The sequence below is a fragment of the Pteropus alecto genome, unplaced genomic scaffold, assembly GCF_000325575.1.
Source record: "Pteropus alecto unplaced genomic scaffold, ASM32557v1 scaffold17, whole genome shotgun sequence".
NCBI classification, from domain to species: Eukaryota; Metazoa; Chordata; class Mammalia; order Chiroptera; family Pteropodidae; genus Pteropus; species Pteropus alecto.
The window spans coordinates 3,240,695-3,264,786 of record NW_006440645.1 but is presented as its reverse complement, the minus strand read 5'-3'; the positions used below and the strand labels follow the sequence as shown (position 1 = coordinate 3,264,786).

The 24,092-nt window shown below is 49.8% G+C and overlaps 1 long non-coding RNA gene and 2 pseudogenes across 1 annotated transcript; 2 read left to right on the top strand and 1 right to left on the bottom strand.

Annotated features, from left to right (window-relative positions):
• Nucleotides 1–4,140: 4,140 nt before the first annotated feature.
• Nucleotides 4,141–4,259, bottom strand: LOC112484681 (annotated as a pseudogene).
• Nucleotides 4,260–9,454: 5,195 nt separating this feature from the next.
• On the top strand, nucleotides 9,455–13,029 carry LOC112484601. The gene is made up of 3 exons (XR_003048054.1): nucleotides 9,455–9,929; nucleotides 12,450–12,497; nucleotides 12,956–13,029. It is a non-coding gene; the product is annotated as an uncharacterized LOC112484601 (long non-coding RNA).
• On the top strand, nucleotides 10,687–10,805 carry LOC112484635 (annotated as a pseudogene).
• Nucleotides 13,030–24,092: the final 11,063 nt, after the last annotated feature.

The window sequence follows — 24,092 nt, the reverse complement described above, 5'->3', positions numbered from 1 at the left end:
CTGAGCTGCACATCGTGGCGGCAGCTGGGTGCTCAGGGGCACCCTTAGTTTTTCAGTTCTCATGGCCTCTGATCATGGCCCGGAGTCCAGTGGAGGGAGCTAAGTTCTGAATCGTCCAGGGTTTGCGTCCCGATTCTAGGCGAGCTCCTTCACCGGTCTGACCATCACCCTGCCCGCTCGTGAGTACGGATCATTGATTATTCGTGCAGGACTGTTGGGAAGACTTGGGGACAGAGCACATTTCAAACACTGAGTATGGCGTGTGACAGAGCTGACCCTGGAGATAGCTTTGTGGGCGGTGGCCCAACTCCCAAGCGCTGCTCTTTGGGTGAGTTTGGGCCACGCATTCTGCGGGGCTGGAGGGCTGCGTGTCACCGGCCACGCCAGCTACGTGCTCCGAGTGCCCGACTCAGTCCACACTCGGGGAAAATGGCAGCTGGAAAAACCCACCGGACGGGCTTCCCCCCCGGCAGCAATGAACTTGAGCGCGGTGCTGCGTTCATGTCTCTATCTCTGCGTGGGGGGTGCAGTCATTGGTGAGGACAGCCGGGGTGCCCCAGGTGGGGGAGACGCAGAGGGGAATGTGCTGACGAGGCCGGTCTCCGCGAGGTGCCCGGTGCCGGAGGCCAGCAGCAGGGCGCGTGCGTGTGCGTGATTAGCAAAGGGGCTTTAATGTGGGCAGGATCGCCAGACGCCCCGCACGGCCCGCCCACGTTCCCTGCAAACTAAACAGAGCCACGTCTGGGGCTGGCCTGTCTTTCTCTTCCAACCCACAGCTGGTTCCGGCTCTTCACGGAGCCAAAGGCGTCCGCAAACTCATCTTGTATGGTCCCCCGCGCCTGCCACTTTAAGAATCTGGCTTTGTTTGCATCATAGCTGTTCTTTGTGTTTCATTCTAAATCCCCATGTGGGAAAAATATGTTTAGATGCGTCTTATTGGACATGTTTTCTAAAGAGGCATTAATAAGACAAACGTGGTTAACACGTGTGAGCGCTGCGCATTCAGGAGATGGTACCGATTAACGTAAGTACAAATCCTACACGTGTTCTGTGGCCGGAAAACGTATTTCACCATTTGATCCTGAATTATGATGGCATTCGGTTCACTTTTCTCAAATTCTGGAGGTAAAATACGAAGTAAAATTTTTAAAGAAATGAATGCTATGTAACAATATTGATATTTCAATAATCACCTCTGAAGATATATTTAAAATATACATTATTAAAATTATTCTTCACCTAAAACGGGTACAGCTGCATCAAACTAGGAAATATTTTCAGTATGTGTTTTCTTTATCCGACGGCCAAATGTATTTCGATGCCTCGCGCTCAGTCTGTGCTTTGCAGGACATTTGGCTCTGTCCAAAATGTCCGTGGAGACACTCGGTCCGCCCGACCCGCCCACCTACCCCACGTGCCACGACCAGCCAGGCGGCCAGGGCGAGGAGGATGATTATTGCCAATACAGCCATAATACAATGATCGGACCAGGCAAACATGATAGCATTTTTTACATATTCATTCTGTAAACAAAAGTAGAAATAACGTTATGAGCTATTTGAACCCGGGGACATTTCCTAAGCATGGACTTTTTGAAAGGAGCAAATATAAAGGCCTTTTTGGCACACACCGATGTCCCCACGGTCGTTCTGGATAGGACCAAATGTCTGCTCATCAGTCTGTGTCAGAAGATGAATGAAGGAATGGGCATCCGGAATAACGGTTAATACGCGACTGCTGCCTATTCATCTACCAAACGACCCACGCCACGTAGAGCACGCGCTCGTATGCGGCATCCTCTGCGGCTCCCTGCGGTTTTGTTTGGGACGGTGTAACTTCATGGTGCGTTCACATCGTTTTGCCCATCGTCTTCCTTTCCTTACTTACTTCTTCGTTCCCTCGTCCGTCCATCCGTCCGTCCTTCCCTAGTTTGGGCCTGTCGCCCTCTCTCGTCTCTGCCACGCTCTCTGGGGAGGTCAGCCGCCGTGGTGTCAGGACGCTCCAGCAATCCTGTGGCCAGGTCGAGGCGGAGAGGAGCTGGGGCCTCCTGCCAACAGCCACTGAGTAAGTCGCTCTGACCGTGGGTCCTCCAAGCCCCGCCCAGCCTTAAGAGGACTGCGGGACCTCAAGCCCAAACCATCCGTCCGAGTTGCTCCCAAACTTCTGACTCGCAGAAAGCCTGAGAGACGAGACATAATTTCTTTGAGGCACTAAGTGTTAGAGTAATTTGTTACACAGCGTAGGTCGGCTTTATGGGTTGAATTGTATCCTCCCAAATCCATGTGTTGGAGTCTTAACCCACGACTTCGAAGGGTGACTTTATTTGGAGACGGGGTCTTCACAGGTGTGACCGAGTTCAAATGAGGTCGTTAGGGTGGGCCCTCGTCCAATAAGACGGCTCTCCTTATCAGAAGGGGAGGCTTGGAGACGGACACGTCCCCAGGGAGGATGCCATGTAATGACAAAGGCAGAGATTAGGGTGCTGCTTCTACAAGCCAAGGACACCAAAGGTCGCCAGCAAACCGGGAGACGCCCGGTGAGAGGCGCGGCCAGGTTCCCTGTCACAGTCCTCAGAGGGGAGCCGCCCTGCCCGCACCTCGAAGCCAGATCTTTAGACTCCAGAACTGGGAGGCAATAACTTTCTGTTGTCTGATCAAAAAAAAACCTGACACTCGGCCAAATATTACGTCTCGAGACTCACATCCTCATCTTTTAAAACCCTCCCTGGACTGAAGGGGCGCAGAGCCTGGAAATCACATTTCCCAGACCCCCTGGCGACCAGGTTCCGTCAGCTTCTGACGAGAGGCGCTCAGGCTGGTCTGCCGAGCAGATGGGGAGGATAGGTCGTGATTTTCCAAGTGGCACCGCAGTCAGCGGCGCAGGCTGTGGCGTGTGGCTTAGGTGGGCGCATGGCATTTGGGGGTCTTCCTGGGAAGCGCCCACTTTGAGGCTACAGGCTGTTAAGGTCCTGGTGCTGGCATGGCCGTGGGCTCTGCTTTCAACACAGGGGCACGATTCCTCCTCACTTTCTTTCCCTGGCTCCTAAGATTCTTCTTCTGGCCATCAGTAATAAACCGTCATTATTGTCATCCCTGCTAACGAATATTCTGAATGGTCTGTACGTAAGACCTTGCAAAAATCACACGCAGTTTTTGTTGTTAAACGCACGAGTACCTGTTTAACCACGACTGAGCGATCGTCTCGAATTAACACTCTTGTTAGTACGGGCGGTATAGTTCTAAATGAAACGCTGTCCCTAACTTAGCCTTTCTGTTTCTGTTGTTGTAGAGGATTCGACTAGAATGGGAGTCAGTTATGTGTCATGGCATTGGGGTACCCCAAAAACATGTCTCAGAGCATTGACCACAGAGCGACGTCAGTGTGAAACGCCGACCGGTCAGCGACTCACTGTTCTCCGTGCGATCAGGGGTGACTCTCTAGTTAGTCTCAACAGAACATTTTGAAATATGGGTTACAAATGGCTCTTTATCATTTAGACCACATAAAATGGGCATTAACAGCGAGGATACAAAAATATACTTCACACAGAAACAAAGGAAACTAAATGCAACAATGTTTCAAATGTCCAGCACTTTTGAAGAAATTATATATGTGAAATTTCTAGGATTAGTATATATATTTATATATATTTGAAGTAATTAAATAAAAATTATAACTGTTTTGATGTTTTTCTTTGATTCTTAAATATTATATACTAGTATCATGGACAGGATACTAGATTCTAATATAAACCATTCTGTCCATACCCACGGCCAATGTTCTGTTGACAGTGTGACTCTTAAGATGGCCTCAGACTTCTGATACACGGCCTCTAATTTGCTATAATTTGAGAAATCGAATTCTAAGATTGTTTGCATTAAGTATAAAGTTCAATATGTTCTGGATGATGACTTCGAGGCTTATGAAGGGGAGCTGGGACATAATGTCACATTATGTTATGATAACATTGGCTGCATTAAAATGTGTGTCATTTGGCTTATACTCATTAAGTATACAATTTTTATTTGATTTTATTTTAATTTTTATTTTACTTTTATTTTTTAGGCGAGGCGACCCTTGGTTGACCTCACAGATTGCAAGGACCTTGTCAGCTTTCAATCCCTTAGTTTTTATTTTTTATGCCCATAGCACCTGGTCTTCCTAGGCGGTCTCCCACCCAAGTACTAATCAGGCCCGACCCTGCTTAGCTTCGGAGACCAGATGGGATCGGGCTTGTTCAGCGTGGCGTGGCCATAGATAAGTATATAGTTTTAGCAGATAAGTGATTTCTTATCTGCCCTTCCGTTGACTCAGAGATGTCCCCAACCCTGCGATTCCTCTGATTTCTTGGGACTCTTCTAAACTTTATGAGTCTTTTAGACCACCAGGTTGTGCCTGCGTGTGCGTGCGTGCGTGTGCGTGTACAATGTCGTCGGCTGTTTTATATGTTCACATGTACGTATGTACAGCGAGTTGTTGAGAGAGGTAGTTTTTAATCCATTAAAATATTTCAATTTACCATTGCGTTCTCAGTTCTCCTACCAAAATAAGAGAAATATATTTCTATTTGTCATAACAGTGATATTATGGCACCCACGCGCGAAGATTTAATACACTGCTTTTTGAAAAGAGTGAGATAGTATTCCGAATCTGAAGCATCACAGACACTTTAAACCCTCAGCCGAGGTGGAGGGGGCCGGGCAGATGTGAGAGTACTGTGTGCCCTACACTCCTCTGGGTAACGGCTGTCACGCGTGGCCCTGTGATATATCACACTCAGCCCAAATCATTGGAGGCGAAGGGGCCTGACCCTGGAAATAACAGAGACAAATTAGGCAGAACGTATCGATTTCCAATGTACCAGATGGCCACCTGACGGGACTGCTTTTATCTATAGAACGCGAAGCCAAAGTACTATATTTTCCAGAGGTAATTTGTAAAAGTCCAACTATTAGATAACATTTTTTAAAAATTCAAAGCAAATGTTACTAATCATTTGGAGTCCAGATACCCCAGCTCATAGGGTCACCTCTAGAACTTAAAGCACACCCAGCCTTCTGATCAGCACGCCTTGGCTCGGGGTGTGTGGGAAAGAAAGACTTTGGGGTGCAGAATCAGAGGTGTCCTCCGGCCTCAAGAGAGTGGACACGTTACTAAATGTTCCACATCTTTTCCATTCTCTCTCCTAATAAAGTTGTTCTTTCAAGTGATACGTCCCAGACTGAAAGCTAGATCTTCTGATTTTTCAAGGGAAATTAGAAATCCATACTTAATATATATTTTTTTTATTTTAAAATGCTGTTTACCAATATATAGATTTTGCAGCACTTCTTGGACCAAGCAAAATACATCCATGAGTTTGGCCTGTGACCTGCTAGATTTTACCTATTTTTTTAAACAGGTGGAGACAGCGGCGGCTGCTGGACCGTGCAGGGGGTGCGTGCGCCCCGAGTCCCGCGGCACCCCCCTCCCCTGTGCACCCCGCCAGCTCCGCCGCGGCTCGGGTGCCCCGGGACCAGCTGTTGAGTTCGCGTGGCCAGTGATTACGACGTACAGTATATGGAGGCGAATTTAAACTAGACCCACTGCGCAGCCCTGGTGAAGGAAGGCGGGGAGGGACGTCCCCCCGGGCGGTGCGGTGGTTAAGGGCGTCTGGGGTGGAGCCGTGGGCGCCATCGGCCCGGTTTCCGCCTGTCCGCTGATGGATGATGGAGTGAGCCGGCAGAGATTTTCAGGGGCTGGCGTGATTCTTTGAATACCAGGCCTGACTTGGCAGATTTTCCAATCCGATGTCAAAATGTCGCCCACCTTTACCCTCTAGTCGTTGCGGTGGGACCCCATCGGTGAGTTCGTTACCAACTGCCCAGAGTGGCAGAGCGAGGCGGACGCCTGCGCCCACTTCTGCTCGGGGGGCCTGCGGCTTTATGGCGGTCGTTCCCACAGCTTCCGCAACCAGCTCAGGCGAGGGACGACTGACAGAGGCCCAGCACCCTCCCGCCATCCAAAGAGACGCCTGCGCGTCGCTCTTCCTGAGAAGTTCTTAGGTGACAGTCTTTAACATAAAGGACAATTTAAAAATGTTTCCGGCAGAGGAAAATACTTCGGCATTTACGTTCAATCTGATGAAACTTCAAATTACTCAATTAACGCTAACATAATCGTAATGATGACAACAGGTGACATTTCACGAGGACCTGATGCAGTGTCACTGAGAACTGTGCGTGTGCTATCTCTGGAGTGAAAGCCGAAGCCTCCTCAGGTTCTTGTTTATAAGCAGGGCTTGTATTTCCTAACTGTGATCTATCATGTATCTTTAAACATTCATGCAATGTCTGCATTTCAGAAATGACTGTGACGCGGACACCCACGTCGTTACTGTTCGGGACCGGAAACAGAACTCCGCCGCGGCCATCGGCCGCCCCGCGACTGAGCACCGCCTCGAGCCTGCACCCCGTTCCCCCTCGCGCCTGGTTTGTCCATCTTTGAACTTCATGGTACTAGAATCACACTCGGGTTTTCGGCTGCATGGTCTCTTTCCTCCACACTGTGTGTGTGACAGAGCCGTGTGACCGCATGAAGCCGAAGTGTTTTCATCCATTGTAAACACTTCCGTCGTTTGATTATGCCGCCGGGATTCCTTACCCATCTGGGTCGTCTCCAGTCTGGGCTCCCGACTGCCGATGCCACGAACGTATCTGAACACACACCTGGGGAGACGAGCGTTTGTCTGGAGCATCAGTGTCTCTCGGGAGACTGACTCGAACACAGATCGCTGGGCCCCTCTCCCAAAGCTTCTGATGGGGCGGATCTGGGGTGGGGCCTGAGGATCTATCTGCATTTCTAACAAGTTCTTGGCTGATGCTCATGGTCTCGGAAACCACACTAGAGCCTCTGATCCAGGGTATATGATAAACACTGAAATCGTAGGTCAGAAAAGTCTCTTCAATCTTATAAAATTACCCCAAAGAGTTTCCCAAGGTGGCTGGACCTCCTGCCACCCTGTTGGGAGGGAACAGTCTCTTCCCTGCTTCCGAGACCGGCCCGTCCACCTTCTCGTTTTGTTAACGTGGCGGTTTTCCGATAGCATCGTCCTTTGATTTTAATTCTTTTGCCTATTCGCAAGGTGGGATCCATTTCGTGTACGTACCGGCCTCTTGGACTGACCTCTGTTCCAGCGCCTGCTCAGTTCCTCCCCAGGTGTCCATCGTGCTGTCTATTCCCGATGCTTCGAAGGACGTCTTCCCTTATTCTGAGGGGCGGACTCTGTCAGCCGCACGTAATGCAGACATCTTCTCCCGCTCTGTGGTTAGTCTTTTTATTCGCTTTATACTATACCTTAACAACTTGAAGTTTTACATTTTGAGGTCATCATTTCACCCGTTTTTTTTCTTTATGACTGGCGCGTTTGCATCGTGTTTAAGAAAACTTTCTGCAGGGGAGGCTACGAGCACCTTCTCCTCCACGATCTTCTAAAGCGTCACGATTTCACCTGAGATTATCTATCAGTGGTCATAGTTTTTTCTTCTCCTTTTTCCTTTTCTCTTTTTCCCTAGATCACTGTTACCCAGGTGCCATGTCTGGACAACTGTGTCCTCCTCGCAGACGCGCGGTACCGGCTCTGCCGGGGGACGACAGACAGTCCGTCCGCGTGCGGATTCGCTCCCGGAGCCCCGGTCTATCGACTGGTCCACACATGCGTCTACTGTGGGTCAGGCACACGTCGCCGTGGGTCAGGGACCGGCCAGCCTCGCTCTGTGAAGGGCTGGAGGGCACGCGTTTTCGGCCTGATGGACTTGAGAGGCCGCGTATAATCTTTGGTTTCTTTTCCACGTAGGAAGTGTGTCAAGGCGTCAAACATTCTTAGTTCGAGGGCTGCACTACGCACTAAACGGTCTCGGCCTCATCTTCACAGGCAGCCACCAGGCCCCAAGCTGGCGAGAGGCTCATTTAAAATGTTTCTGTCTGTATCCGTTGGTCGTTGCTGTCAAAATCATTAACAACGGTGGTTAAAAAAATAAGCATGTGTCTTCTCTCGTGAATGGCCGGGCGGGAGTTCTTCCCATGGGCTAAAAGAGGCGTTTCTGCTGACTTGGGTCGGTCCCTGTCGTGTGTTTGGGTATCAGCTGATGTTCGGTTGTTGTGAGTGGCTTCAGGAGCCCCAGTCTCGGACTCCCCCGCAGGCTAGCCTGAGTGGCCGCACGCGAAGTCTAGAGGCCTGGGCTCAGAACTGGACACTGTCGCCGTCCCTGCATCCTACTGAACAAAGCAAATCAAATCGAGCCCAGCTTAAGGGGTAAGGACATGGACTCTACTCCTTGATGGGAGACTCTGCTAAGTCATACTGCAAAGGATGATGATACGCAGTGGACTGCAATTTATCTACCAAAGAACTTGGTAGATAAACACTTCGATACCGTTTGGTAGATGAATTCCTCGATACTGATTTTTATTTTTATTAAGGCATTGGAGCTGAGTCTTGAAGAACGAATAGTTCGTCGTGCAGAAAAGATGACGGACATCAACTGAGGAGACGGGAAAGGCGTTCCCGAGCCGCCTGACTGCAAAAGCCGTTCTCATTTGCCAAGAATGACAGGCAGTTCCGCAGGGTGGGTGCAGAGTTCAAGGGAGATGAGAGGGATGTTTCGAAGGTGCATTGAGTGAGAAATAGTGAGTTGTCGGATACAGACGAGGGAACAGAGAAAGAACCACAAGCCACGCCAGGTGTTCCCGCCCAGGTGAGTGGTAAAGCTTTCTCGCCTCGTTACCGGGAAGGTCCCCAAGAGAGATGACATGAGTAGAGGAAAAATGAAGCGGCAGGAACCAGAAGTCCATTTTTGAGTCCACCGAGGGTGAGCCTGGCAGGAGGTGTGGGCAAATGGAGGTTTATGAGACAGTCCGCTGCGGGAATGTGTGGCTTTGGCCATTGGAAATGATGTCGCTCTGTAAACAGACTGGAGACGTTTACCAAGGATCCATTCCGGGGAAGGGCAGCGTCATGTCTTGGTGACACATTTCAGTTTATGCTTTCGCTGCACGAGCCTCATATTTTACGTCGCTCTTTGTAACCCGTAATGCCCATGAGAAGATTCTGTGGGGTCAGAGGGAGCCACAGAATCTGAGGGACTCTTCTCAAATTTTCACGTTGCCTACGTGAGAGCTGCCGATCTTGGAAAAAATGCGGATTCACATTCGGTCAGTCTGGGGTGGGCTGCAATTCTGCCTTTTTAATGAGCTCTCAGCTGGTCTATGGGCCACACTCTGAGTAGCAAGTTTATATACAGCATTTTTTGTTCATGATGTTTTAAATTAAGTGGCATTTACTATCGTCTATAACAAGCAGTAGCTGACTAAGCCTGGAGAAACCGCACACATAAAAAACCTCTTTAAAAATCTCTCGTATCTTAATAACATCCAAATTATACATCCCACCATAGGACGAGCGAGGAATAAATGGTCAGCCACGCGATGCCTGCCCCTGCCTGAAGGCGGGAAGTCAAGGTCACGCATTCCCCCAGACAGGCCAGGGTGCGCGTGTCACGCGTGTGTGGTGCCTCTGACCCAACAGCGTCACTAAGTCCCTCCAGGGCTCAGGAACCCGTGGGGTAAGTGGCGGAACGGTCACCAAGGCCGTAAGTGGAGCGGTTTCTGCCGCCGGAGCTCACCCTGCCCGGGCGTCCCTCCCTGGGGTCGGAGGCAGCTTCCCTCCCAGCCGCCCCGAAGGCTCCCGTGGTTCGCTGGCGGCTGGAGGAACAAGCGTCCTGCAGCCCAAACTGCCTCTCCCAGCAGCTCCCCAGGGGCCGCCGTCAGACTGGTGACTATGATCACCGCTCGCCGGCGGCCACTTCCCCACGGAAGGCAGACCGAAGCGACCCGCCCTCTGCCACCGGCGGAGCAACGCCAGGCCAGAAGGAGCATGAGCGCGCGAAGAGGTCAGTCTCGAGGCTGGGGTGTAGGGTGCAGGGCTGGAGGGTGCGGTGGGGGGTGGGGATGCCAGGGGCCGAGAACTGCAGCTGAGTGTGGACAGTCGATGTCACGACAGCCTGAGGGCTGCTGCTTCTATTCTACGTCTTTTTTTTTTTTTTTGCAAGTTGAGGACTATAAAGTCTTTTCCACATTTTTTTTTCATAATCCGAACCAGATTCAAGAACAAAAAAGAACCAATGGCATTGTTTTATAAAAGAATTAACAAAGACCTCGCTTATTTCGTTCCAGAAGTTTTGAAATGATGTATTTATGGCTTCAGTTAACCTATAATCAGTGGAAATTCACCAAATGGAAATATAAACATGTTGTAAATATGAAATATGAGTTCTTAGACCAGCCAAAGCCCGCTTGGGACAGAGACATTAATGGCGACATTTGGAATATGACTGCAAATTAAATAAGAAATGTTTTACATGACATTTAATAACTGCGTTAGGACCATCCATAGTCACTGATTCAAGCTCTATTCATCGAGGGTCCACTGACAGCCCCGTGATAGGCAGGGAGGAGATTGTGGGCATGAAGACAAATGAAGACAGTGTCTGCCTTCATGGAGCTTATGTTTTCATGATGCGAGGCAGACAAGCTAGCGGATAAAATATGTGACATGCTGGTGAGAAGTGCCTTGGAGAAAAGTAAGAGACACGAGTCAAGAAGTGCTGATGGGGAGAGAGTACTCGTTATTTTAACTAAGGTGAATTAGTCCACGGCCATGCCACCCTGAACGCGCCCAGTCTCTTCTGATCTCGAAAGCTAAGCAGGGTCGAGCCTGGTTAGAACTTGGATGGGAGACCACCTAGGAAGTCCAGGTGCTGCAGGCATTTAAAAACTAAAACTAAAAATAAAAAAGGTGAATTATACTTCTGGACAGTTGCCCTGTATACACATTTTAGAATTATTTAAGAAATATGTCAAAGGCAACGTAGGATATAGAAGAGATAATTTCACTGTTTTGGGGTGCGAGAATGGAAAACACCAGAAATTTTCATTCCCTAGAACAATGTTAACGCGCACAGTGACATAAGCTACGCACTGCATGCCGGGGGCGGTGTCCAAGGTGCTGAGGTCTCAGAATTTCCAGGAGAGGCAGCATCCAGCTGCCCCTTGTCAATCAAATAGTGAACTGGCCTAAGTCATGCGGCTCCATCCTCTCCCTGGGGTTGAAGCCTCTGACACCAGAAATTTTCATTCCCTAGAACAATGTTAACGCGCACAGTGACATAAGCTACGCACTGCATGCCGGGGGCGGTGTCCAAGGTGCTGAGGTCTCAGAATTTCCAGGAGAGGCAGCATCCAGCTGCCCCTTGTCAATCAAATAGTGAACTGGCCTAAGTCATGCGGCTCCATCCTCTCCCTGGGGTTGAAGCCTCTGGAAACATCAGCTAAATTTTTTTGTGTAATTTTTTTTTAAAAATTATAAATTTTAAGAAACTATCTCTTAATGAGTAACTTTTTTTATTTTTAAACTTTGGTCACTTTATTTAAAATGTGATAATATATTTTTCTCTAAAAGTTTCTACTTTCTGAAGTTAAATTTAAACTTAAAGTAGAAGGCAGTGTGAGTTCAGTCTAGGTTCAAATGCTGACTGTATCATTTAGCAGATTGGTGACTTTAGAAGATGACTCAATGTAGCTGATATAAAACAAATATTATAATGCATACTTCACATGATGTTGAAGATTTAATAAAATAATGTGTGTAAAGCACCTCTTGCTGCGCCTGGCCTATAACTGCTTTTAAAATGTGTTTTCCCTCCTCTCTATGGTTGACACGAGTCTCCATGGGTCTCTTGTATTTCTGCGTATCATAGGCACAGCCAACGGCAGCCTTTAATTCTGGATGATCTTTTCAAAGAAGTTGGCATAATGCAGCCTTGGAAGTTATAGGCTCTCCTTCCAAGAGCAAAGGGAAAGCATATTTACTGCCTAGTAAAATAAAGATACTACCTGCTTCTGGGGAAAAGGCTGACCAGGTGCTTTTAGCCCTTCATATATTACTGGGGTCTCCTAAGCTGGGAGCTCTCCTCTGCACCTGCTGCATGCAGCCCCCCGACGTGTACACCTCGTCCTTGGCGCATTATCTTGTGGGAAACGGAGCTCGGGAAACTGGTGTGAAAGTGATGATACTCCAGCTACTCCTTATTTTTTCAGTGAACTTCCCTTTGTCTCTGACCCAGGAGTCTCTCGTCTTCCGTCCGCGTGCGTGGACCTGGGAGGCTCACTGCTTAGCGTCCGGGTTAAGCACCACCTCTCCACGGGTTGTCCACCGTTCTGGACCCCTATGCTTCTCAACGCCGTAGGTTCTCTTTGTCATTTACAGCAAAACTCTAGCTTCGTACTTTAATCCACGTCCTTATTTGGTTCTAAAACTTCATTGATATAATGGGAATCACGGAATTTGAGAGTTTCAGCTTTAAAGTTTTTAAATTGAGCCTTCAGTTTTTAAAACGGTGTGTGTCTTGCAGGTGCTGGTGCTGTCCCACCTTTCCGCCCAAGCCATTATGACGACAGAGGTAACGATGAAACGCTACTGACGTCTGTGTAGTACGTTTTCAAGTTGAGTTCTGTATTTTCGAGTTAGTTTTCCTGTTAAAAGTCAAGTTCTTTCACAGTCCATTAGTAACACGAAACAAGTATTTATACTACGACCAAAGTGCCTAATTCAACTCAAAAAAAACATTGACGGTTCTCATTAGGAGAATTTTTTTTTTTTAATGTTACATAATCTCTCAATAGTAGGAAACATAAAAAAAACATACAGCCTGATAGTTTTACTCAGGCTTATAATTCCTACACAAAAATCTTGTTTAGAAAGTCCAGAAAATTGATTTCTTCTCCAGTTTTGTTATTTAGTTTCATTTGAATAGTTTGAGGATAGGTTTAAAATTAAAATAGTTACACGTGGAATAAAAATAAATCTAGAAGAGTAGAATTTAAAATACGCTTCTCTCTCTTTTTAAATGACAAATAGGCGATAGTACTGTTCGCACGGAGAACCGCGGCCACGTTTATTTGGGCACATCTGGGGTGGAATGCTGACTGCAGGAGCGGCAAGGTGAGTGTCCCCGGGGGACCCCACCTGTGGAGAAGGACTGCGGACTGTCCGCTGCTGGGCGGTGTCGGAAAATCAAGAGCGATGTACTTAGTGTTTCAAACACCCAGGTTCTTCAGAGCGAAGAGTCTGCAGTACAATCGCAGGTCGTCGCTGCTTTCACAGACGTCGTGACGACGTGATCTCAAACTGAAGGCAAGTTTAACATAAATGATTTTTTGAAACCTCCAAACATTTAAAATTCAACTCGATTTATTTTTATTAGATGGGATCCTGGCTGGGTTCCACTTGCTGAGTCTTTTTATTCTGAGTTTATTTTTAGGACTAATTACCCTCACCTACACAAACTTCCTGGACTTCAGAATACTTCATTGGCTGGTCGAATGTCTCCGCTATCCAGGTGACAGTTACCTATCACGCATCCTCAAAATTCAGACCAGACGCCGTCTACTCTAGGGTACAGGAGGAACCGAGGCATTAAATTATGGCAGCATTAGCCCACGTGTGTCGCTCGTCACTGCAAGCCAGTGCTCAGCCGGTGGGGTGATGTGTTGTCACTGTGACCCATAACTCTTGGGAGAGCTCCAGGAATGACATAAGAAATTATGCATTAATGTGGAGCAGGTGGCAGGTAGGCACCCAAGTTAGGTCACATGAGCGTGTGCCTTACTCTGGAAGTTGAGTAAGTTATAGACTGACATAATTTGGACATGTAGGCAAATTCTTGGCCAAAGAGAGTATGTGTATAGGCTCTCATTTTTCAGAAGTTAATCTGGAATGCATAAAAAATAAATTTAAAGTGCTCTAAGCAATGAGCTGTCATACAAGATTTGCCTTTTTTTAAAATCACAAATTCAGAGTTCTAGGATAATTTTTGTCTTTTTCTACATAAAGGGCAATTTAGTAATTTTATGCCGTAAAGGAGAGAATAAAGTCTTCAGTACGTGCCTTTTAAAATGACAGGGTATAGCACCAGGAGACACACACAGGCAGGAGATGCTTCTACTCTCCCCAGCTGGAATCGTCTGAATATCAGAGAATCTCACACCCCTTCAGATTTCACAGGCCCGAGGAAACGTGAAATATGTGACATTTTCACCTCAATGTTTTCACACGTGAAAGAGACACCTTTCGAGGGTAAGTAGCAAATATCCTCTTCCTGTTGAAACCCGGCTTCGCGACTCGGAGGGCAAACAAGGAACAACATTGCTGTAGGACCTTCTGAGACGCGAAAACTTGCGGGCGACGAGCTCCAGCTCCACCGGGGGGGTCTGCGCGGGGCCCCAAGTCGGACGCGTGGTTGCTCCGTGCCGAGGACTGAGAGATGAGCCCTTTCGGCCAGTCTGCCACGTACGTGAACGTCAGAAAAGGTGTAAACGCTCTGCGCCGAGAGTTTGACTCTCGGTCTCAGTCCCACGTTTAGTTGTCACTTAAGTTTAATTGGCTAAAATTAGGCCCCTTATTGTCACCGACACGAGGCACGGTCTTCCTTGTGTGAACCTGGACACGAAAGCCAGGGCGGTTTTTGCATCTGTGGATGTGATGTTCGAAAATAAATTCAGGGATCTGTGACCTAGCAGATGGCGAAGGTAGCAAATGGGGTCCCGCGGGCGCAGGGGGACAGGCACGGAGGCTGTGAGCGAGGGCGCGACGCCGCCCAGGGCCTTCGCGGCAGAGAGAGGGGACGGGACACGCCAGACAGCGGGGAGCGAAGGGCGGGCCTTAGGAACCGGTGCGGCCCCACGACGTGACGATTCCTCGTGGCAGCGCCTTCCGCTCCTGCGTGAATCCCAGAGGAAGACAGAAAGAGGGGTCGCGGAGGTGGCCAGGGCGGCCTCGGTCGTGCGCTAGGGGACGAGGTCAGTGCAGAGCGCGGAGGAGACACGTGGAGACGAGGCCATCGTGACGGTCTCTGCAGACAGCCCTGTCCAGAGGCGTCGCTCTGATGGTCACAGAGGACTGTGGCAGTGCTTAGGGGGACGCAGAGCGGGTGGGAGGAGGCTGGGTATTTTTTCTTCTTCTTCTTCTTTTAAATAAGAAGAAGACTCCAGAATACGTCTGCGTACTCATGGGAATGTTGCAGCATTAGAGGGGAAATCGTAATGGAGGAGAAGCCGCGAGGCCTCCGCCGGCATCCTTCTACCTTCTGTAAAACGTAGGGTCTAAAACTGAAGACCACCGAACCATCTCTGGCTTACAAATTCTGCAGTTCTATGATTGTTTATTCTTTTGTGTTTGGGGGGTCATCACCCCACCCTCGATATGACTGGATCGCAGTTAGGACGTTAGCATTTAAACATAACTTTATTCCTAACAGAACGTGAAGTCAATAGATCCTAGAATTCGCTCCGATTCTCTAGTGGCTGCATCTGTCTCAGATCATTAAAATAAGATCCTTCTGCTCAGTGAAAAATCTTGGACTTAGAAAATACACCGGACTTTTCAGAACAGGGGACTCGAGAAACTCCATCCAGAGGGAGCCTGGCTGCGGCGACGACTCGGGCAGGGTCCTTCGGCTGCAGAGGGCGGGGGAGCCGTGAGGCCGCTTAGTCGATGGCGCTCACGGAACGGGCTTCCTTATCGCTCAGCGTACCGTGCACCCCGCTTTTCAGGAAAGCTGCACAGCCCCTGCAGAGGGGGCAAGTCCCCCGACTTCAGGTGAGACGGGCTCGCCTTTCCCCGTCCTCGGCAGGTGGCCCAGCGTAGCGACCCCGCTGCGTCCGCGGCTGGCGTGCGATCTGCAGATTTCTCTCATTCCCTCTCTAGTAGCAAGACGGGGGGACCTCGGCGTGCGCGTCCTCCACCCGGACCAGGGGCTGCCCGCCCCGCGAAGGGGGCAGAGGCGTTTCGTCTGTGCGACCCCCGTCTGCTGTGCCGTGGACGCTGGTCGTCGCAGGGAGTTCCCCAGACCACATGCACCTTCACCCTCAGATTGTGCTTCATGAAAGGGACGAGTGTGGAACAGCGTCATTGAAAATGCCCTCACGTGACCAGTAGGTTGAGTCTGGAGTCTGCCGCTGGTCTGTGGAAGAGATGATGAGGAAAATGTTCCTGTCCTGGGGATTTCGTGTGTTTTCTGCCTCTTAGATCCTTCCCCTTATAATGTGGTCGTGAAAAGCAGATGTTCGGTAAAGCCGAGTCTTGGAAATAGTGACCATAGCACAGTGACTCAGCACCTCAGGGCAGACGCTGTCAGTAGTAGCAAAACCGATCTTTGTTTTCTCTGCCAACTGTAGAATTATAGCCTCCGAACTGACGCAAAATCTGCCCTCTAAATTCAGCCCTCACTCAAGTTCATTTATTATTTAGAGAGACCATGCGATGCCAGTTAAAGTCTTTCATAAATCAACTGCATGGTATTGATGTTGCTGACCATAAAAACACCAAAAGTTAAATTCGCCCTGAATATCACAAAATGAAAACCAAGTTCCCCTTAAAGACCTACCGAGATCACAGCTTGGCCTCGAATGGCGGTGTCCAGGGTCTGGCACTTGGTGACACGCAGGGAAGTCACGCTCACTGCTGCTTTGGTGCAGCTTGACGGAAAACTATGAGCGCCCAGGACAGCAAACACAACCCTCGCTGCAGAGTGACTCTGAACCCCGTTCAAAAAGTGCACGCAATCAAAGTTTCTCACCGACAGGAAACACCCAAAATGTAGCGGGTTTGTTCAAACTATTGTTCTGGTGACATTAATGTGTAGAAACCATCTTTACTTTGAGACATTTGTCTGTGTGAGGTATGAGATTCATTATGTTGCTTTCGTACAGAAGAAATAAATTTGAAACTAATATTTTGTTACGGCAGAGGCTGATATTGATAACTGGTTTCCTGAAGACAAGGTAACGAATCAGTGCTGGGTGTATTAACGAGTTATTCATGTTTTACTTGTTTTCACCATGAAGTAAATAAGGGCCCTTTGGCTGGGGTGTCGCGTGGGATTGTGAGGACAGAGTGCTAATAATAACTTCTGCTGGGGAAACACAGCAGCTGTCTCTACAGTCACCAAAGGAATAAATAAGCAAATTTCCAGCTTATATACAATCCTTCCTCAGTTTGTTAGTTGCTGAAAATTGCGTGGAAAGTTAACTAGAACTGTGTGAGATGTGGCCAGTCCTGAAGAGCAGCACAGTCAGGAGGAACACTGTATCGAACAGCGCCATGCTGAGCTCGCGAGCGCGGTTTGGCAAGGGGCCCTGTGGCGCAGCCCCATCTTTCCCGAGTGACCCAGCCTCCTCTCCTCCCCTCCCTCACTGCCCCCCAACTCCGTCGACCTTCATCTGCGCATGGAGCATCCTGGTTGCGCACTCGTGAATGTATATTTGAGAGCCATTTCTCATCTCTGATTTTAGCAGGATCATGCGACCATTCGCATGGCCACCGTGACGGTGCCTCTTCGCAGAACGTGTTCAGTCCACGGTCCGTGACCTGACTTGACTTATCGACCAACGTGCATTGTTCCGTCGAGCGCCCTGTAGAGCGGTCCCCACCATCCTGCACGGAGCCCCCCACACAGGTTCCACTAACCGGCAGCAGTCCTTTTGGATGCTTACACATGTCACAGGAAAGTGAGGGCCACGTGCAGGCCACATGACAGGCTGGTGTGAGGGGTGAGGGCTGCAGGGCAGGGGTGGGGGGCGAGCAGGAAGCGTCGGTGGGCGCAGAGCGGTGGGGTCCAGCTTCACGGAATGGCCAGTCTCCGCCTCTGTCAGGATGTTGGCCTTTTGACAATCTGATTAGGGCTGCGATTAATTCTCTAGATAACGGCGCATATGCACATGACCATTCTGTGGACGCCACTTCTAACAGGCGTTAGGGCTCCCGAAATCTCAAGTTCAAACTCTCTCAGTGGGACCAACAGGCCAGGGGGTTCAGAGCAGAAAAAAGATGGGGATCATTTTATCAACCTGGTGGGCCTCTCCCAGCGAAGAAAGATGAGAGCCGTGCGGGGAGACAGAAAGGGCCCGCGTCCATGCAGAGTCAGCAGGGCTGAGGCGACACAGCAGGAGTCGACGGGAACCGGAACGGCCGACAGGTTATCCGGGGAGTTTCTCATTTCGCTAGGGGTTGGACTGTCGGGGAAACTGTTTGGAAGCGCTGGGACAGTTTCTGGGCTTCTCTACAGCAGAGACGGGTCTCGTGGGATCTCGGCCGACGCTTAGAAGACCCCGGACGCCGGCTCTGTCAACCGCGTCAGATCGGCGGGGCTGTGCTCACACTTTGAGACAGAGCTGATCACCGAACTCTTTATTTCTAATATTAAATTCAGTTGGACAGTTGCGTAATTGGAAACCGCAATTTGGGAGGGGCTCGGAGGCGGCGGCCGGTGGCATCGGCTGGTGGCATCGGCTGGTGGCGTCACTGCCGCCACGTGATCGCAGCAGAGCCGCGCGGGGCTGGCGGGGGCCGTGCCTGGGGTGCTGAGTGACAAGAACGCGATTGTCACCCTCCTCGGTTTGGTGACAAACAAGTCCTGAGAGGATGCCCCTGACCCCAGTGGAAAGGAACCCAGTGATCGATTGCAAATGTTTCTGTTTAGAGGGAAAAGGTTCACAAACGAGTTACTTCTCGTCCTCGAAGGACCTGCCGCTAAAGTAGAATTGTCACATAAAGTCTCTTTAGACGTGAGTGTTGCTTCCTTGAGGGGAAATGGAGAAATCATATCAGTACCAGGAAATTATATCTGTATAGGAACAAAATGAGCCTACCAAAGAGTTCTCTCTGCTTAATCGCTTATGACATGGAATTTCTTTATAAAAGCTTCTATACTTCAAAATCGGTGGTAAATTAAACTTTTATATTTTGTCTTACAATGCCTTTGAAAATGGAATTTTTCTTCATATAGATTAAGACAAAATATAAAACAATGCCATGAATCGCTTCTATTTTCGATCATTTCAGAGTCTTGGTTTTTAGATGGCATCTCCAAGTTTTTAAAACTTCCCTTATTAAAGAATAAGAAAAATCATCTTTGGAGCGCCATCTTTAAACTGTCAAAAGTGGCGCATTTCTGAATTTCTTCAAACGTCAAAGGCCCTGTCACGTGCCCCTGCGCGGACAGCCCGGGCCAGGCCACCCCTCCTGGAGGAGGTATCCTTCCGGGGGTGACCGGCTGCCCTGCTGGGACACCCCGCTCAGCCAGCTGGCACGCAGGGCCCCGTCTTCCCCTCCCCACGAGTGTGGACCCTCTGCGTGGGCTCTGTCACCTGATGGGGGAATGTCCTGTGCGGGGTGCGGGACGCCTCCTGAGCCCACAGAGCCCCAGCGTCACAGGGCAGGTCACAGGGAAGGCTGCCCCGTGTGAGATCCTCCTTAGGCTGCTCAGGTGCCGACGCCGTGTGCCAGCCGGCCGCACGCATGCACGCCCTCTCACCCTACTTGGGACCGGCCCCTGCACGGGCAGCCCTCCCAGGGAGAGGCCCCTCACCCTGCGTGGGTTCCTACACTCTGAGTGCCTCTTGTCTAGGGGGCCACTGACACACTCCCCTGAGCCCCGCTGGCACAGTGCCCTATGGCGGTAGGCGGAGCCCCAAAGACGTGGCTCCCCAAAGACGTTGAGGCCTGATCTCTGTAATCGGTAATAGCCAGGGGACACGCCCAGGGGAGGTAAGCTTGCTAACAGGTGACCTTGGCCTCCTGGGTTATCCAGCCTAGCCACGCGGCTCCCTCTAAGCACGAGCGGAAGGCAGAAGAGAGAACTAAAGAGATGGCATGGTGGGGTTCGAGGGCGGACGGGACCCCGAGACAGGAGTGCGGCCAGCCTCTAGAAGCTGGGAACGATAAAGAGGTGGATTTCCCTTTAGAGCTTTGTGAAAGGAACGGGGTCCTGCTGATGCTCGGTTTGGGCCCGGCGAGACCCATTTCACGCTTCCGTTTTCCGGAACCGTAAGGTGATGAACCCGTGCTGCTCTGGGCCCCGGCGTTTGCGGCCATTTGCCGTGACAGCGACAGGAAACTCGGACTTAGTTGCTCCGCCCCACGCGGTGGCTTCAGGACTCAGTGGTTGAAGAAGGGAAGAGGAAGGAAGAAGATGAGGAAAATAAATGTGTATCTTTTAGAGACAACACCGTAACCCCAAATAAGGACTATAATAATACAAGTATAAAATGATAACATTAATTGTAAAAATTCCAGGCAATGCGAGGCTGACTTCAGAGGTATTTCGAGGGTGGGGGCAGGAGCGACCTCACAGCTCGGCTCGAACCTCGCTCCCTAACTGCTGTCTTTGCCTGAGCCTGAGCGTGCACCTCGTTGCACGTGGCAACCGGAGCAGGGCCGCTGCCGCGGAGGGGAGCCCGCTCGCACACGCGGGACGCAAGGCCTCGGGCGCGCCGAGGGAGAGGCGACGTCTTCAGACGCAAAGGGAATTGTCGTCTGTGGAGATGGCATCGTTCGGTGTAGAAAGCGCTTCTGTGTAACGCTCACGATGAACTGTCCGCATTTTCTTTTGTGATCGGTCCGTGAGGCTCGGAGGGGGAGGGATTCGTCGCAGGGCCCTGACTTTGAGACCGGGGTGCCTTTTCTCTCCCGTGACATCCAACCTCCTACCTAGTTGTGAGATTCCAGCCGCTTTTCTCCGCAGATGCATTTCCTACAATATTTCTGAATCTTATCATTGATTCGTATATTTCATTTGTTTGTCTGGTCTTTTATTTGAGATTTGCATTCACTTAAGCAATTTCTAAGAGCTAAAAGAACGTATAAAGTACAAACGTGGCTCTACACGACAGGAATTTTGGTTTTCCTTCAACTAAGGTAATGCACTCTGCCTGTCGCGCAGCTGCATTTTCGTCTCTAGAGCTCAGGATAGAATATGGGCTACATTACTCCTCAGATTCCGCTAAAGGGCAAAAAGTCTGACTCTGCAATGGAAGTGCGCGGCCACCTGTGGCTTTTCCATTAAAAGACGATCGAAAGGCAATTTAATTCGGTTTAACAGCAGCTGAGCATCTTAATAGTCGTAATAAAGAAAGTCACAAGGATGCTCAGCGTCTCTGCCTAATCTCAATAGCTCTCCCCGGAATCGTAGGGAAAATATTTAAAATTAGCGATGTACTTTCACATTTTCTTTTTTGGGGAGAGTTAAGTGCACCCTGAAACACATTTTTATAGTTCTTGCAAATCATATTTGAATCAATAAGGAATTACTAAGTACAAAGAAACATGTACCCCATATCCCTCAAAGTATAAAATTGTCTTTTTAAAAATTGAGGGATGAGTTAAATAGGGAAAATTTTTATGATGATGACATTATTTTTTAAGAAAAGTAATCTATTACAGCACCGGACGGAATGAGAGACAACACAGGGCCACGTCAGTGAATTCCAGCACAAACCCATTTTGTCACCAGGCTGCTTCTGTATCGAAAATGCCTTTAACGACCCTACGTTGCCGATATGGAAATTCTACTTTCTGTTTACAAGATAAATTATATGCAAACAGATACACTTTTATCCCGATTAGTTTCGAAGCAATTTCATGGAGATGGAGCCTGTCAGCATGATATTAATAGAGATAAGGATATCATCAGGTCCCATCATTGGGACCTGGTCCTCTGTTATTTTGCATTGAAGAGGTTATCATAGGCCCTGAGCACCGTGGAGCCTGTATCTTGATGATGGCCAACTTGTCCTGAGCTGCTCAGGAAACGAAATTCAGACACCTCTCATTTCTGAGAACAATTTATTAATTTATAGTGAGAAAAGTAATTATCGCTCGGCGTCTAAATAACTGTACACTCCTCCTTTGCTTTGAGAAAGTAAACAAAAACCAGAAGATCATTCAACTGACACGGAAGCAGAACGAAGGTGACCAGGAGTGACCGAGCGAGCCGAGCGCCCCGTGCACCGTGAGCCGTCCTCCTCAGGGGTGGGGGAGTCATCGCCCCAGGCCGGGGCGCTGCACGCCCCGACGTCTGCCCAGCCACGCACGGCTAGAAAGCCCCTGTGCGAAACGGCAAGTCCTTACCCTTTCCAGCTCTCTTTTTCTAGAAAAGCGTTTTTCTAATGTTTTATTATAATAGTTTTCGGAATTAGAGCACGATTAAAAGAATTTTTACAATAAACACCGCTGAGATTATAGCATTAATATCTTGCTATGATTTATCACGTATCTATCCACACATCCATCCCATTATCTATTCAGATAAAACAGAATATGTACTCTATGATGCTATTGATACAAATTTCAAAAGTGCTGCTAAGCTAATCCACGATGTTAAAAATCAGGATCCTACATGTGCCGGCAGAAGAGACACTGGAAGGAGCCACAGGGGAGCTTTTCAGAGTCGACGATGTTGTGTTTCTCAGCGTTTGTGAAAATCCATCGTGCGCACGTGTACGATCTGTGCGGCTTTCTGAACATTCGTTACAATTCAACAAAATGTCGACGTAAAACAAAACTGTCGTAAAGAGATGAACCTCATTATAAAATACAGAGATCATCGGCGTGGGTGGAAAGCAAACAGAAAAAAATCTAATATCTTCCACTTATAAGAGAGATGCTCAAAGCGACCTAAAATTGAGAACTGGCAATAAGGGGTGAAGGTTTCCGTTCTAGTTCGTTCGGAGGGGGCAGGCTTAGTGCCGGGGGGCTAGGTCTCCATTTTAGATTCTGTTAAAGAAAGACAGGCTGCGTTCCATGGGCCGAGCCCTCCACTTCGGTTTCTGTGAGTAGGCGACAGCCTAGTTGCCGTGGGCCAGCATCCCCACTCTAATTCGCGTTAAGGGCGGGCAGGCTGGGTACCGTGGGCCAAGGCCTCCATTTTCTATTAAAAGCTTGTTGTCGCGACCAAGGCCCCCACTCCGGCTCCCGCTGGGGGAAGACGGGCTCCGGCAACGGATGCAGCTTCTTTAAGAACCACCCGGCGTGAGAGCCCAGATGCAGCAGTAATAGGGCAGCTGTTGCCGCCGCTGTAAAGCGCATTTGCCAACGACGGTCGTGACCTGACATGGCAACATGACGTGGGGACAGCAGCCCGACCAGCCCGGCCAGCCCGACGCCCGCGAAGTGGCCGACGTGCAGTGGCCGTCACCGTAAAATACGTTCCCTAACGACCGACACAGCCTGGCGTCCTCGATCTGGCAAAACTGCGACGGCCCCTGCGTAGAGCAAGTTCCCCGACGACAGTCACGGCCTGTGATTCTCAATGTGGCAACAGTGACAGCGGCTGCCGCGGAGCAACTCCCCTCACCACAGACGCGGCCTGGCACACCTGGGCCGAGTCCCCACTCCGGCTCCTGCTGGGGGAGACGGGCTGGTTCTTGTCCTGGGGGGCAGGCTTGGTGCCGCGGGGCAAGGTTTTCACTCCACTTCCTGTTAGGAGGGGACAAGCCTAGTGCCATGTGTTAAAACCTCCACCTTACTTCCTGTTAGGAGGGGACAGGAACTTAAAGAAGAGACGCAAAAACTCAGGATATGGTATTCACTTTGAAAATAGAATTTCAAACATTCTCCTGGAGAAACAGAGATGACTGTCCCCTCTCCACTACCAGGCCCCCGCCGAGTTTCACGCAGAGAAGGTGCCCAGTGCCTCTGAGACGGTCACTCGGGCTCCCACTGTGCGGAGCTCCCCCCGAGCTGGCCCTGCCCCTGAGACCGAGTGTTCCGATGTCATGTTGAATGGCCTTAAGGGTCTCCACACGTTTCGATGGCCATGTGAGGCGATCTCGCACTCTCATTTGCACAGGTGTGAGGTCATATCCAGTGGGAGGAGAGCTGGGCCCAGTGGCCTCTGGAGGTGGAGCCGAGTTCACGAGTGCGGGAAGCACATCGTTAGCGCCCCGTCTCCTCCGAGCTCGCTGCTTAGCGGGCTCCCACGTGTCACCAAGGGCGGGCGATGTCACTGAGCTGGAGGGGAGGGCGACGGTGTGTTCACTGACGTTATAAAGGTGCGGAATGATAAAAATAGTTCAACTTAATTAAATTCTATCTTTTGGAAGATACATACGAGAACTCACTCAGGGAGAAAATGAGACATACTACGTCGCGGCCCATCGTTTTACTCACGAGATACCTCAGCATTCGTTTGGAAGGAGATGCCTCTTTTTTAGGTAGG